A 13,194-nucleotide genomic window follows, 5' to 3' on the forward strand; every position below is an offset into this window, starting at 1 on the left:
TTCCGGCCAGAATTGTTGGAAAACTTTTGACTGACATTCGCTCTGCTCAAATTCAGAGGCGGAGCGAATCAGCCCCACCCTCGGTCCCTGTGGGCACCGAACCCATCAGCGGGTGGGGAGACACGGAGATGTTTATTCCGGAGACACAAGAGACATCTGATGCTGGAATCTGGAGCGAAACACAAACTGCCGGAGGAACTCAGCGGGTCGCGCAGCATCTGTGGGGGGAAAGAAATCGTTGATGTTTCGGGGCGAGACCGTGCATCAGAACTGGTTACATTTATATAACGCCTCACACAGCCCCAGGACGTCCCACAGTGGCTCCAGCAGGTGAAGTGCACGCGATGTTGGAAGGTGGAAATAGGACGAAAAGATTCTGCACAGCAAGATCCCACAAACACCAATGCAATCGGGCGAATCAGATAATCTCCTCATTGGCCGGTTGAGGGTTAAATTGTGAACCTCGAAAATCACCAGGCCAAGTCTGAGGCCTTCCTCACAGACACGGGTACACTGGGAGGGCTCGGCCTTTGTCCTTTCTCTGAGTGGAGGTCACACGTTCAGGAGGTCCTGTGGAAGAAGCCTGAGTGCAATAAAATGGGTCAGTGTGAAAATGGTTAGCACGGACTCGGTGGGCCGAAGGGCCTGTTCCCCTGCTGTATCTCCCTCTGACTCTGTGCAGTGCTGCAGTGTATTCTGTGATAGGCCCAGATTTCAGCCTCGGTCAACCAGTGTTGGAGGGAGCGGAGGTGTGGGGAGCGGCAGCGGATGGGAAATGCTGGCTTGTCCTGGACGGCAGTGAGTTTAGGGAATGTTGTTGGAGCTGGAGATCTGTCGGTGGGGGGACAGCTGTGGGCAGTCGGCAGGTGGGTCACTTGCCACAGGACACCCGGTCTCTGACCTGGTCCTGCAGCCACAGTATATTATGTGGCAGTCCCGTTCGGTTGAGATCACCGGTGACCCACCGGTGTGTTGATGGTGGAGGACGGATGGTTGCTCAGCAAAGGTTGACAGTCAGTTGTTGGCGATGCCCACTGCCTGGCCCTTGTGTGGCAGAAGTGTTACCTGCCAGTGCCCAGCCCCCGCCTCAATGTTGTCCCGGTCCTGCTATGTACATGGACTGAGTGTTCAGTGTCTAGGAGTCTGGGGGAGGGGAGGGAAGTAAAGGGGAGGGGAGGAAGGAAGTAAAGGCAAGGCTACTCACCGGGCAGGGGAAAGACGCTGATCACTGAGGCCGATCTCCCAGGACGGGGATCCGTTGAGTTTTCCAGCCGGAGGTTCAGTGCTGAGACTTCGCGGCCCTTTGTCCGTCCCTCAGCCCGTGAGTTGGACCCATTCCCTGCCGGAGAGCTGGATCTCGGTGGTGATCAGGGAGCGGTCGAACGCCTCATTCAGCAGCTACAACCTGCTCCTTCGCCACAGCCGTGGGTGTGAGTCCAGCAGGAGGACACGGAGTTGGTGACACTGTCGGGGCACATGTTCAACCCCCGTGTCCCCAGGGTGGATGTGCTAATCTTCCTGTCCAGATACAGTGGCATGCAAATGTTTGGGCATCCCTGGTCAAAATTTCTGTTACTGTGAATAGCTAAGTGAGTAAAAGATGACCTGATTTCCAAAAGGCATAAAGTTAAAGATGACACATTTCTTTAATATTTTAAGCAAGAATACTTTTTATTTCATTCTTTTACAGTTTCAAAATAACAATAAAAGGAAAAGGCCCTAAGCAAAAGTTTGGGCACCCTGCATGGTCAGTACTTAGTAACACCCCCTTTAGCAAGTATCACAGCTTGTAAACGCTTTCTGCAGCCAGCTAAGAGTGTTTCAATTCTTGTTTGGGGGATTTTCACCCATTCTTCCTTGCAAAAGGCTTCTAGTTCTGTGAGATTCTTGGGCCGTCTTGCATTCACTGCTCTCTTGAGGTCTATCCACAGATGTTCGATGACGTTTAGGTCGGGGGCTGTCAGCGGCCACTTCAGGAAGGGGACGAGCAAGCGCCGGGTCAAGGTCCGGCTGAGAGTCGATGAGAAGGAAGCCGGTGTCCACCCGCCTCCGTGTCCACAGTCGGAGAAATCCCGGTTACACGGTGTCTGCAGGATAGCCCAGGGTGTGCGGTAACCGGAGCAAACCTGGACACGGGGCGTCCCAGTGCAACGGCCTCATCAGTGAAAACTGCAGACAGGAAGGTCACCAGACCAGGGACCGCACGGAGACCGAGTGCTGGACCCTGTGTGGGGAACAGGCCTCCTGTACAGGGCCTGTCCCAGACGCACCTGCACTCACCACGGGCAACAAGAGGGAAGCTGGCAACAACCCCTGAGGAAGGGCAACACCTCCCCTCCCCCACCGACACCCCAGCACAGAACGAGCCCAGGCCCAGGAAGGGAAGACCCCCACCTCAAGCTGCCAAGGCCCAGCTGTCGACCCCCGGCCTCTTCCCCAGGAGACGGAGTCGGCGGAAGAGGAGGCCGCAGAGGAACAAGCAGGGAAATGGGAGGTGGGCAAGAGGAAGGCAGCGCAGAAAGTTCCTTCCAAAAGCCAAGGGAGCTCCGACAACAGCGAGAGCAGCGGGGAAAGTGAGAGATGTCCCGCACGGATGTCAGCGGCCTCTCCCCGTCCGAGGATGAAGCCTCAGCGACAGGTCGACGCCGCGGGCGGAGAAAGGGTCATAACGGAAGGGAGGGAAAGGAGGAAGACCGAGCCAGGAACCGGCGGGGGGAGGAATCAGCCCAGTGCCCCTCAGCTCCGGGAGACCGGGAGCAGTGCGGCGCCCAACAGTCCCGGGACAGGGGGACCGGGAGACGTCCTGCACCCGACGCACCCCAGCACCGGGATACCGAGAGACCAACACACACCAGAAGCAGGTGGAGGTGAGGACAATGAGGGAGAACCAGGCTGGTCCCCCGTCAGCAACACCGCCCGCTTCACCACAGGGGGAACCACCCCTGGGGAGACCCGAGCCTGGAGCTCAGCCCAGAACCAGCGCTGCAGTTCACACCGGCCTTGGGCACACAGCGACCGACTGTGGTTATGTGACTATGGACCTTAAATCCACAAAACTGCGGGTGTAAACCTGACATCAGTCACCGTGTGCGGTGTGAGCAGCCCTGCGTCATGTGTTGCCACCTTGGGACACCACACCAGGGTCAAGGCCGACGTCCTGTTCCTGCAGCAGCGGTGCTCACTGCGCCTCAGCGACTGTCGGCAGTGGTGGTGATGGGGGTCCCACGGGACATCGATATGGTTGGGGGGCAACGACTGTCCCATCTCCGGCCTGGGTATCCTGCTGCGGGGAGGCAGCTTCACCTCACTGAACCCAAAGAGCAGATGTAACGGACGGAAACATCCCGCTCCGGTTAATCCACGTGTCCGCCCACCTTGTGGAGCGAGTGAGCGGCCGTCCTCCAGCGCCAATCCATGGGTCCGCCCCGCCCTCCCGGCACTGAAGACCTCTGGATTTATCAGTGTGTCTGCATCGGGGACGTGGGACACGGTTGTCTCCAGGTCGGAGCAGAATTCCTCCCTGGCCTCATCCACATTCCGGGGTTGGGGGACGTGCGTTGGTGACCGGAGTGTGTTGGTTCCATGTGAGAGTGAGCCGGAGGTGATGGGACCTTCACTTATTGCACAGGGGAGTCCGTGAGACACCAGACCAGCACGTTCTTGGTGACACAACTCAGCCCATGAAGACGTTGCCCCTCCCACTTGTCCTTCCAGAAGAAGGTGCTCCCGGGCCGTGTTCAGGCGGTGGGTGAATCATTGACCGCTGTGCTGCTCAGTGTGGCGGGCGGGACAGTTTCACCACTTTGATCGGAGCTGCCCCATTGTTCCAGGACAGTCCCGTCCGTGAGTGCTTTCCCCTCGCTGCAGCTCACAGACAAGTTCAAGTTTATTGTCATGACACACAAACCCCGGGTATAAATGCCATGAATATTAGTTTTTTCCAGCAGCAACACCGGACATTGCAACCATGACAAAAACAAATTACATGAACTTAAATTAACATTACATGATGTAACGTAGATGTATTGGATGTATCAGAGGCGGTGAACCAATGAAATTTTCTTCCCAAGAGGGCAGTGGAGGCTCGGTCACTGACTGCATTCGATGGACTTCTGGATACTGGGGGCGCGGCGGGATGTGGGGAAGGGCAGCAAGGTGAGGCGTAGGAGATCAGCCCTGGTCTTGTCGACGGGACGTGCAGCCTCAAGGTGCTGAATGGCCTCCTTGTGTTATCATGTTCTTCTGTAATTGATGGAAATAAAGTGGTGCAAACAGTGGAAGTTTCAAACGGAGACAAATCAGCAGGTCGGACAGAATCCACCGAGAAAAAGCATTTCTGTCCCGTTTCACCAGAAGCGCGTGTAGGGCCGCCACCTGCTGGGTGATGTCGGCACTTGACGAACCCATTCCCCGGCAGTTCCATTCCTCTGGTCCACCATTACCCCTTTCTCTCTTTCCAATTGGGATAAATTTCAGCGGATCACTGTGATCCGGCTGCCACTGTTCATCACTGACTGTCTGGGTGGGAATCGGTGGGAATGGTGATGAAATGTTCAAGTTCTGTCAGAGTGCAGGCAGCTTCACCAGTCATCAAACCAGTGGAGAAAGGGGTGAGAGAGGGGCCTGAACAGCACTGAAACAAGGACCGTTCCACATGTCCCACAAAGAGACAGGGATGGTCTGGGCACTGGTGAGTTCCCAGTGACTTGGAGAACGTGACTGGAGCTGAAGGAGAACTTGCTGAATGCAAGAACAAGTTCATCCAGGTGAAGGAACGTGGTGGTTCTGTTCAAGGAAGAAGTGACGGGCCTCAGACCACCATGGCGTGAGATGAAGTTACAGAGGGATGGGACGTCCATTGTGAGGATGAGTCAGTTGGAATCAAAGGACGTGAAGCTGTCGAGGTGGGGCAGGGCATTAGAAGTGCCTCAGGAGTAAGTGGGAAGGGACAGAACAAGGGGAGAAAGAGTCGAGTTCGGAAGAAATGAGTTCAGTGGGGCAAGAGCAGGTTGAAGCAATCCGTCCTGTGTGTGGGTCTTGGGGAGAAGGTAGAAGTGGGCGGTGAAGGAGTGGGGGCCATGAGGCTGGAGGCTGTGGAGGGAAGAATTCCTGAGGATGAGCTCAGTGACTGGGAACCAATGGCCTGATGTTCAGTGGTGAGGGGACGGTGTGGTGGGAGGTGTGGGGAGGTGTGTGAGAGCTGCTGTGCAGCTGCTGCGAGGTACAGGTCAGTTCACTGAACCTCAACAGCACCGCCCGTGTCGGCAGGTTTGATGAGGATTTCTGCTGAAGACCATCCTGGTTCAACTTGTTTCATTTTCCTTTTGTTTCCAGCTGCCGGTTTCTGAAGTAATTGTTCCGTCGACAACTTGGTGTGCAGCCTGTCACAGACACTCCCTCTGTTCTCCCCACCCTCTCCCTCTCTGCAACTCAAAACACACTTGTCTTCTTCCTGTTCTCCTTCTGATGAAGGGGTCTTGACCCAAAATGTTCTCTCCTCACTGATGCTGCCTGACCTGCCGAGTGTTTCCAGCATTCTCTGTCTGCCTTTCTGAAGGGAATTTGTTCTGTTTCTATCTGTGATCAGTGGAATAGATGTAATTGAACATACGTGAGGCCAGTTGTGTGATCATAATAAAAATGACATGAACTGACAGCATCCCAACCTGTGAATATATTGGAGTCACTATTATAGAACTGTGTAACATTGTATACCTTAGCCAAATAATGTCGTGTGTCTCCAAACATAATCTGAATTAGATCCTGTTGAATTAGAAGCAGCCACACAGACGTACAGTGAGTGTTACAGCACCTGGAAGGGCTGTTTGGCTCCCTGGGTGAAGGTAAGGGAAGGGGTAAAAGGGCAGGTGTTGCGTCTCCTACAGTTACATGTGCAAGTGCAGTGTGAAGAGAAATGGAAATGACAGAGTGAATTCACTCCTCCCCAAGACTTTCCTGGGAGGTCCGTTTTTTCAGCCTGTTCTTCTCCCACAGAACTCACTTCATCCCATCTCGATTCTTCCCTTTCTCCCCTCGTCCAGTCCCTTCCCAATTACATCCGTGACCAGCTCATTGTCACCATGGTGTCCAATCCCTCTGTCCCTCCACCCCACACTATGATGGTGTGAGGGCACTCCACTCCTTCCTTGAACAGAGGCCCAACCACTTCCCTTCCTCCCCAACACTTTATTGTTTGGTTTAACTTGTGCTATTGAACAAATTCTCTTTTAACTCCATTCACTTTCTGGAAATCAAAGTTGTAGCGATGGGCACTCTGTGTCCCTTTGTGGGATCAATGGAACGGTCCTTGTCTCAGTCCTGCTTGGACTTCCTCTCTCACCTCTTTCTAGGGTGCACTGACAACAGCAGTGATGCTGCTTCCTGCAGTTGGGAATGTCAGGAAATTGGCTGCCACTTTCTACCCTGTTCTAACCTTCACATGGTCCACCTCCGATCCTTCCCTTTCTCTGGGGGCAGCTGCCAGTTCCACGGCCCAACCCCTGAGAGGGGAATTCCATCACACACCAGAGAAAAGGCACCGCCATCTCTCCACATGAATAGCTGCCCTCCGCGGGGCTTCACCATGATGGAACCGGTGGGAAATGATGGATGGGCCCCAGAAAGTGGTGCGGGGTCTGAGATTGGATCAGGGCAAAGATTGTGTTGGAGACGGGGGCGCACTGGGCTCAGGATGGGACTGGTGATCCAGGGTGGGGTTGGTTCCACTGGTGGACTTGGGATCAGGTGGTGAGGGGAGTATTTGGGTGAACATTGATTGCACGGGATTCCAGGGTGGGGGCAGGTGGGTGGTGTTGGATGGAGAGGTGACTGGCAGTGGGGTTGGAGGGGGGATGGTGGTGGAGCAGAGCAGGGTGGCCCCGCCAAGGGGCAGACAATGAGGGCCTCAGACTCCTGGCAGTGGACCTGCCCGGGAGGGATGGGTCACCAAGTGTCTGCGGGGCAGACAATGCCCTCAATGTCACATTGTGAAAATAAATGCATGTAAATCCAGCCATTTGGTCTGATATAATGTTCCCCTAAAATCCCCACTGGAACCCCGGCACTGAACACTGAGGACGAGTTGTCTGATCCCGCTATGGTAGGAACTGTCCAGTGGGTGTGCGCTGCATGTTTGAACATCCTGTGTTCCCGCAGAGCCCGTGAGGGGTGTGGGTCAATCATCCCAAGGCAGGTCTCCATCAGAGGGTGTGAAAAACAATTCGCTGGAGGAACTCAGGGGATCGAGCAGCATCTCTGGAGGGAAAGGAACTGTTGAGGTTTCAAGTCGGGGTCCTGAATCAGGTCCTGAGGTCTTTCTCCACACAGATGCTGCTCGACCTGCTGAGTTGCTCCAGCAGTTTGAGTGTCGCTCCAGATTCCAGCATCTGCTGTCTCTTGTGTCTCCAGCAGAGGGTTGATGCCGACTTCAGAAGGATCTCTGGTTAGGCTGCATCTGGAGCATTGCATTCAGTTCTGGTCGCCCTATTATAGGAAGGCTGTGGAGGCTTTGGAGAGACTTCAGAAGAGGTTCACCAGGATGCTGCCTGGATTAGAGGGTGAGAGCTATAAGGAGAGGTTTGATAATCTTGGGTTGATTTCTCTGGAGCGGCAGAGGCTGAGGGGAGACTTGATAGAGGTTTGTAAGATTTTGAGAGGCAAAGAAAGAGTAGTCAGCCGGTGTCTTTATCCCAGGGTTGAAATCGCTAATACCAGAGGGCATGCACTTAAGGTGTTGGGGGTAAGTTCTAAGGAGATGTGCAGGGTAGTTTATTACACAGAGAGTGGAGGCTGCCTGGAGTGCGCTGCCTGGGGTGCTGGTGGAGGCAGATATGATAGAAGTGTTCAGGAGGTTCTTAGATTGACACATGAACGTGCAGGGAGTGGAAGGATATGGACATCGTGTCGGCACAGGAATTAGTGCAGTTGGGCGTTTAATTACTAATTAAATTTGTTCGGCACAACATTGTGGGCCGAAGGGCCTGTTCCTGTGCTCTACTGTTCTGTGTCCTGTGGGAACCAGTCTGCTGCCAGGAGTCTGAGGGACCCCTTGTCTGCCCCTTTACGTGGCCACCCTGCTCCCTTCTACCTCCTCCCCCCCTCCAACCCCACTGCCAGTCACCTCTCGAAGCAAAAACACCCACCTGTCCCCACCATGAATTGCGTATGGTCAATGATCACAGAAATACTCCCCTCACCACCTGATCGCTGATCCCGTCCACCAGTGGAACCAACCCCACCCTGGATCACTGGTCCCATCCTGAGCCCAGTGCGCCCCCCACACCAACACAATCTTTGCCCTGATCCTATCTCAGACCCCGCACCTCTTTCTGGGGCCCAACCATTATCTCCCACCGGTTCCGTCATGGTGAAGCCCCATGGAGGGCAGCTATTTGTGTGGAGTGATGGCGGGGCCTTTTTGCTGGTGTGTGATGGAATTACCCTCTCAGGGGGTTGGTGTTGTGAGTGAAGGGAACAGATTCCTAGGATCTTGAAAGTAAAGGACTCTGAACACGGTCGGGCAAGGAAGAATTTTATTTACAAAGACAAATGTGGGGAAAAGGTAATGGGGGCAACACACACACCTGCACACACATGCACACACACCCGCACGCACACATGTGCGCACACACACACCCGCGCACACACACTTATGATAGTGACCGTGGGGAAAATGCAACAAGGGTGAGTTACACATACGCACACACAACTAACTGGGTACAAACAATCAAGGGAAAGTGATACACTGCCCGCCACCCCTTGACTCAGTGCAGGCATGGCTCTACGCTACCAGGGATATTGACTAATTGCTCCAGCACCGTCACGGTTCCTCGGCCTGGAGTGAAGCAGACACTCCTATCTCTACCAAATGGTACACAGCTTACCAACAGGCATCCCTCAGAGACAAAAGAGAGAGAACCAAGCACATGCGGCACTCTTTATAGTGCTGGAGAGCTGGGGGGGGGGGGGGTCCAGCCCAGGTAGTTCAAGCAGGCCAATGGTCTGAGGCCAAGTAGAAAGTGACCAATGATCAGGTGTGCACTGTTTGGGTGGGGTGGAGCCAAACCTTGATTGACAGTGGTGTGTCTTCCAACTAGTTAGGGGCAGTGCTGACATCCGACCAGGGAGGGACAGTGTGGTCACGTGACAGCCACAGTTCTCCACAATACAGTTGGCCATAGGACTGGCAGCTGCCCCCAGAATTTCGCCACCTTACTGCTCCTGCAAGTGTGTTTCTCCAATGTTATACTAATTTTCATTGGCCTGACCCAGTGCTTGAGATCCTGGAAGAAATGATGGTCAGTTGTTGCCCATTGTGGGTCTGGGGCTGTTTCCCCAGAGTCTTTTGCTGATGAAGTCCTGTGTCCCCAGAGGTGGTGGGATGAGATTGGGCTGTACTGGGCCACCACAGCCTTTCAGCGGCTCGAATCTCCAGATGTGTTGTGCATAATGGAAGGAGGGATTGTGAGAAATGGGTTGGGGGGTGCCACTTGTAAACGTCCAGTTATTCTGCTGCAGCTTGTTCTCTCTGAGAAAGCACGGGGAAGGAAGTGTAATCAGGATCGCTGTGGGAGGCTGTGGGCTTGAGGTGGATATTGGTCGTTAACCTGTCTCCTGAGCTGGTGGTGTCAAGTCAGGGAAGAGTCAGAGGTGGACCATGTGAATGTGAGCGCAGGGTGGAAACTCGCAGCAAAGTTACTGACATTCTCAAGTTTATGCAATGAGGCAAAAGTCTAAAGAAACGGGGTAATTGAGTGGTGATGTCTTGGACCACAGACAAATTAGCAGGGAGGAGGAATTAGAGGCCTTAAAGTACATTCAAATGGATCAGGGATCATTATGGAACATTGAAGTCCCCAGGGCCTGACCTGCTGCATTTTCAGACCTTGTGGGAAGGAAGAGAACAAATTGCGGAGGGTCCTGCAGAGATATTTACTTCATCTCTGGCCACAGGTGAGGTTCTGGACTGGAGGTCTGTGTCTAGTGGTGTGCCACAGGGGTCAGTGCTGGGACCTTCGTTGTCTGTAATTTATATAAACGATTTGGGTGTGAGTGTACGAGGCATGGTTATTACGTTTGTGGACCATACTGAAGTAGGTGGTGTTGTGGACAGTGTAGAAGGTTATGGGGGGATCGATCAGCTGGGTATGTGAGCTGAGGATTGTCGAATGGCTTTCCATCCAGAGAAATGTGAGGTATTGTATTTTGGGAGATCAAACCAGGGTAGGACTTGTACAGTGAATGGTGGGGTCCTGGGGAGTGTAATGCAACAGAGGGACCTAGGATTGCAAGTACACAGTTTGCTGAAAACTGCATCACAGGTAGGTAGGTTGGTGAAGGCGTTTGGCACGCTGGCCTTCGTCAGATGGGGCACTGAGTGTAAGAGTTGGGAAGTTGTGTTGCGGTTACATAAACTGTTGGTGAAGCCTCACCTGGAGTACTGGGTAAATTTAGGTCACCCTGTTACAGGAGAGATTTGATCAAACTAAGAATGCAGAAGGAATTCACCAGGATGTTATCTGGATTTGAGGGCTTGAGGTACAAGGAGAGGTTCCGTAGACTACGGCTTTATTCCCTGGAAAGTATGAGATTGAGAGGTGGCCTGATAGAGGTAGCTAAGATCATGAGGGGCAGAGACAGGGTGAAAGCACATTCGTCTTTTTCCCAGGGAGGGGGTGCTAAAAACAAGAGGGCACAGTTTTAAGATTAGAGACAAGAGATTTAAAAGGGATATCAGGGGCAGTTTCTTCACACAAAGGGGGGTGCGTATTTGGAAGGAGATGCAAGAAACAGTGGTTGAGGAAATGGTAACATTAAAAGCCATCTAGATAAGTACATGGACAGCAGAGGTTTAGAGTGCTGTGGGCCAAATAAGGGCAGATGGGACTTAGCTCACTGGGCAGCACAGTCGGCATGGACGAGTTGGGCTGAAAGGCCTGTTTCCCTGCTGTAAGACTCTGTAACTCAATGAGTGTGGGATGAATACTGTTGTCAATGTACCCTAAAAGAGGTGAGAGAGGGAGTCCGAGTGAACTGAGACAAGGACTGTTCCATGTATCCCTCAAAGGGATACACAGTTCCCATCGCTACAACTTTGATTTACAGAAAGTGAATGGAGTTAAAAGGGAATTTGTTCAATAGCACAAGTTAAACCAAACAATGAAGTGTTGAGGAGGAAGGGATGTGGTTGGGCCTCTGTTCAAGGGAGAAGTGGAGTGCCCTCACACCATCATCGTGTGGGGTGGAGGGACAGAGGGATTGGACACCATGGTGACAATGAGCTGGTCACGGATGTAATTGGGAAGAGACTGGACGAGGGGCGAAAGGGAAGAATCGAGATGGGATGAAGTGAGTTCTGTGGGAGAAAAACAGGCTGAGAAAACGGACCTTTTTTTAACCAAATAAACTGTATTCGTCATAAAAAACAAACCATATACAACAATAAAACAGTGCAAGCCTTTACATTCGTGTACGGATCAATCATTAGTGTTACCTTTTTATATAAAAAACACAGCACTGATGCCACTCGTGTGTCTCCCTGGGGTGCTACCCCAATCCCATATTTACAATATTTAAGGGGCTTTCTCGCCTGACCCCGCCCCTCCCTCTCCAGTGGCAGAAGAACCCTAAACTGTCGGCCTTCCCCACCGAGCCCTTGTGCTGGCTGCACCCAGCTTCAGTGCGTCCCTCAGCACATACTCCTGCAGCCTGGAATGTGCCAGCCGGCAGCATTCCCCTATGCACATCTCGCTGTGCTGGAAGCCCAACAGGTTTCAGGCAGACCAAAGGGCGTCTTTCACTGAGTTGATGACCTTCCAGCAGAAGTTGATGTCCGTCTCTGTGTGTGTCCCCGGGAACAGCCCGTAGATCAGAGAATCCTCTGTTACGCAGCTGCTGGGGATGAACCATGACAAGGAGCCCTGCATCTTTCGCCACACCCTCCTCACAAACCCACAGCCTGCAAAGAGATGGGCAACCGTCTCGTCCCCATCGCAGTCCTCCCAGGGACAGCGTGCACTGGGAGTGAGGCTCCAACTATGCAGGAAGGATCTGACTGGGAGGGCCCCTTTCGCCACCAGCCAAGCGAGATCTTGGCGCTTGTTGGTGAATTCTGGCGATGAGGCATTCTGCCAGATGGTCTGGACAGTCTGCTCAGGGAACCACCCCACAGTATCCATTGAGTTCTTCTCCTGCAGTGTCTGCAGGATGTTCCGTGCTGACCACTGCCTGATGGACTTGTGGTCAAAGGTGTTGGTCTGGAAGAACTTTTTTTACGAAGGACAGGCAGTGCGGCAGCGTCCAGCTGAAAATCTGTCCTAGCAGGAAAGTCTAGGGGGGGGAGTTAATTCACTCTGTCATTTCAATCTTAACCCTCCCCAACAGCAGGAGCAACACTCCCCATGGCTCCCAATTCTGCCCCCGTGCAGCCTGTCCAACCTGTAATGATCCCATCTCCCCCACAATTGTTCCCGTAGACGGAGAAACACAGCGGGAAACAGGACCTTTGGCCCATCGAGTCCGTGCCGACCATCAACTACACATTTACACTAATCCAACACTAATCCCAGTTTTAATTTTATTTTAATGTCACAAGAATGTGAATCCCACCCCTTTACCACCATTCCGCTGGTCATTTAGTCATCCGATAAATCCTCCAAATTCACTCCTGACCAGCACACGGCAGTGGTGCTCACCCTGAGATTATTACCTTTGAGGTAATTTTGTTTTATCCCTGCTCCCTATAATCATCTAGTGGGGCCTTGTCCCTTTATTTAACCAATACTTTATGGAGAATGTTTCCACATCTTCCACTTCCTTGAAAATACCAAATACCCAACTTCAACCTGCCCTCCAATTCATGGACCATTTCCGAAACCTCTCTCCCTTCTCTTGTTCTCTCTGTCTCCATCTCAGGAGACAACCTATCCACTGACATTGACTCCAAACGCACTGACTCCTGCAGCAACCTAGGGTATAACTCCCACCTCGTCACTGTAAGGATGCCATCTCCTTCTCTCAGTTCCTCCGCCCCTGCTGTATCTGTCCTCGAGATGAGGCCTTCCACTCCAGGACATCCGAGATGTCCTCCTTTTTCAGGAAATGGGGTTTTCCTCCACTGCTATTGATGGAGCCCCCACCCACACCTCCTCTATTTCCCACACCTGCTCTTGCCACACCTCCCCCACCACCCCCATC

The 13,194-nt window shown here is 53.0% G+C and overlaps 1 protein-coding gene across 3 annotated transcripts in view; it reads right to left on the bottom strand.

The window, feature by feature from the left end:
* Window positions 1–13,194, bottom strand: part of LOC127586071 (butyrophilin subfamily 1 member A1-like) — a 119,789-nt gene that overhangs the window by 18,358 nt on the left and 88,237 nt on the right. The gene's annotated exons all lie outside the window — the stretch shown is intronic.

The sequence above is a fragment of the Pristis pectinata genome, chromosome 34 (assembly GCF_009764475.1).
Source record: "Pristis pectinata isolate sPriPec2 chromosome 34, sPriPec2.1.pri, whole genome shotgun sequence".
Lineage (NCBI taxonomy): Eukaryota > Metazoa > Chordata > Chondrichthyes > Rhinopristiformes > Pristidae > Pristis > Pristis pectinata.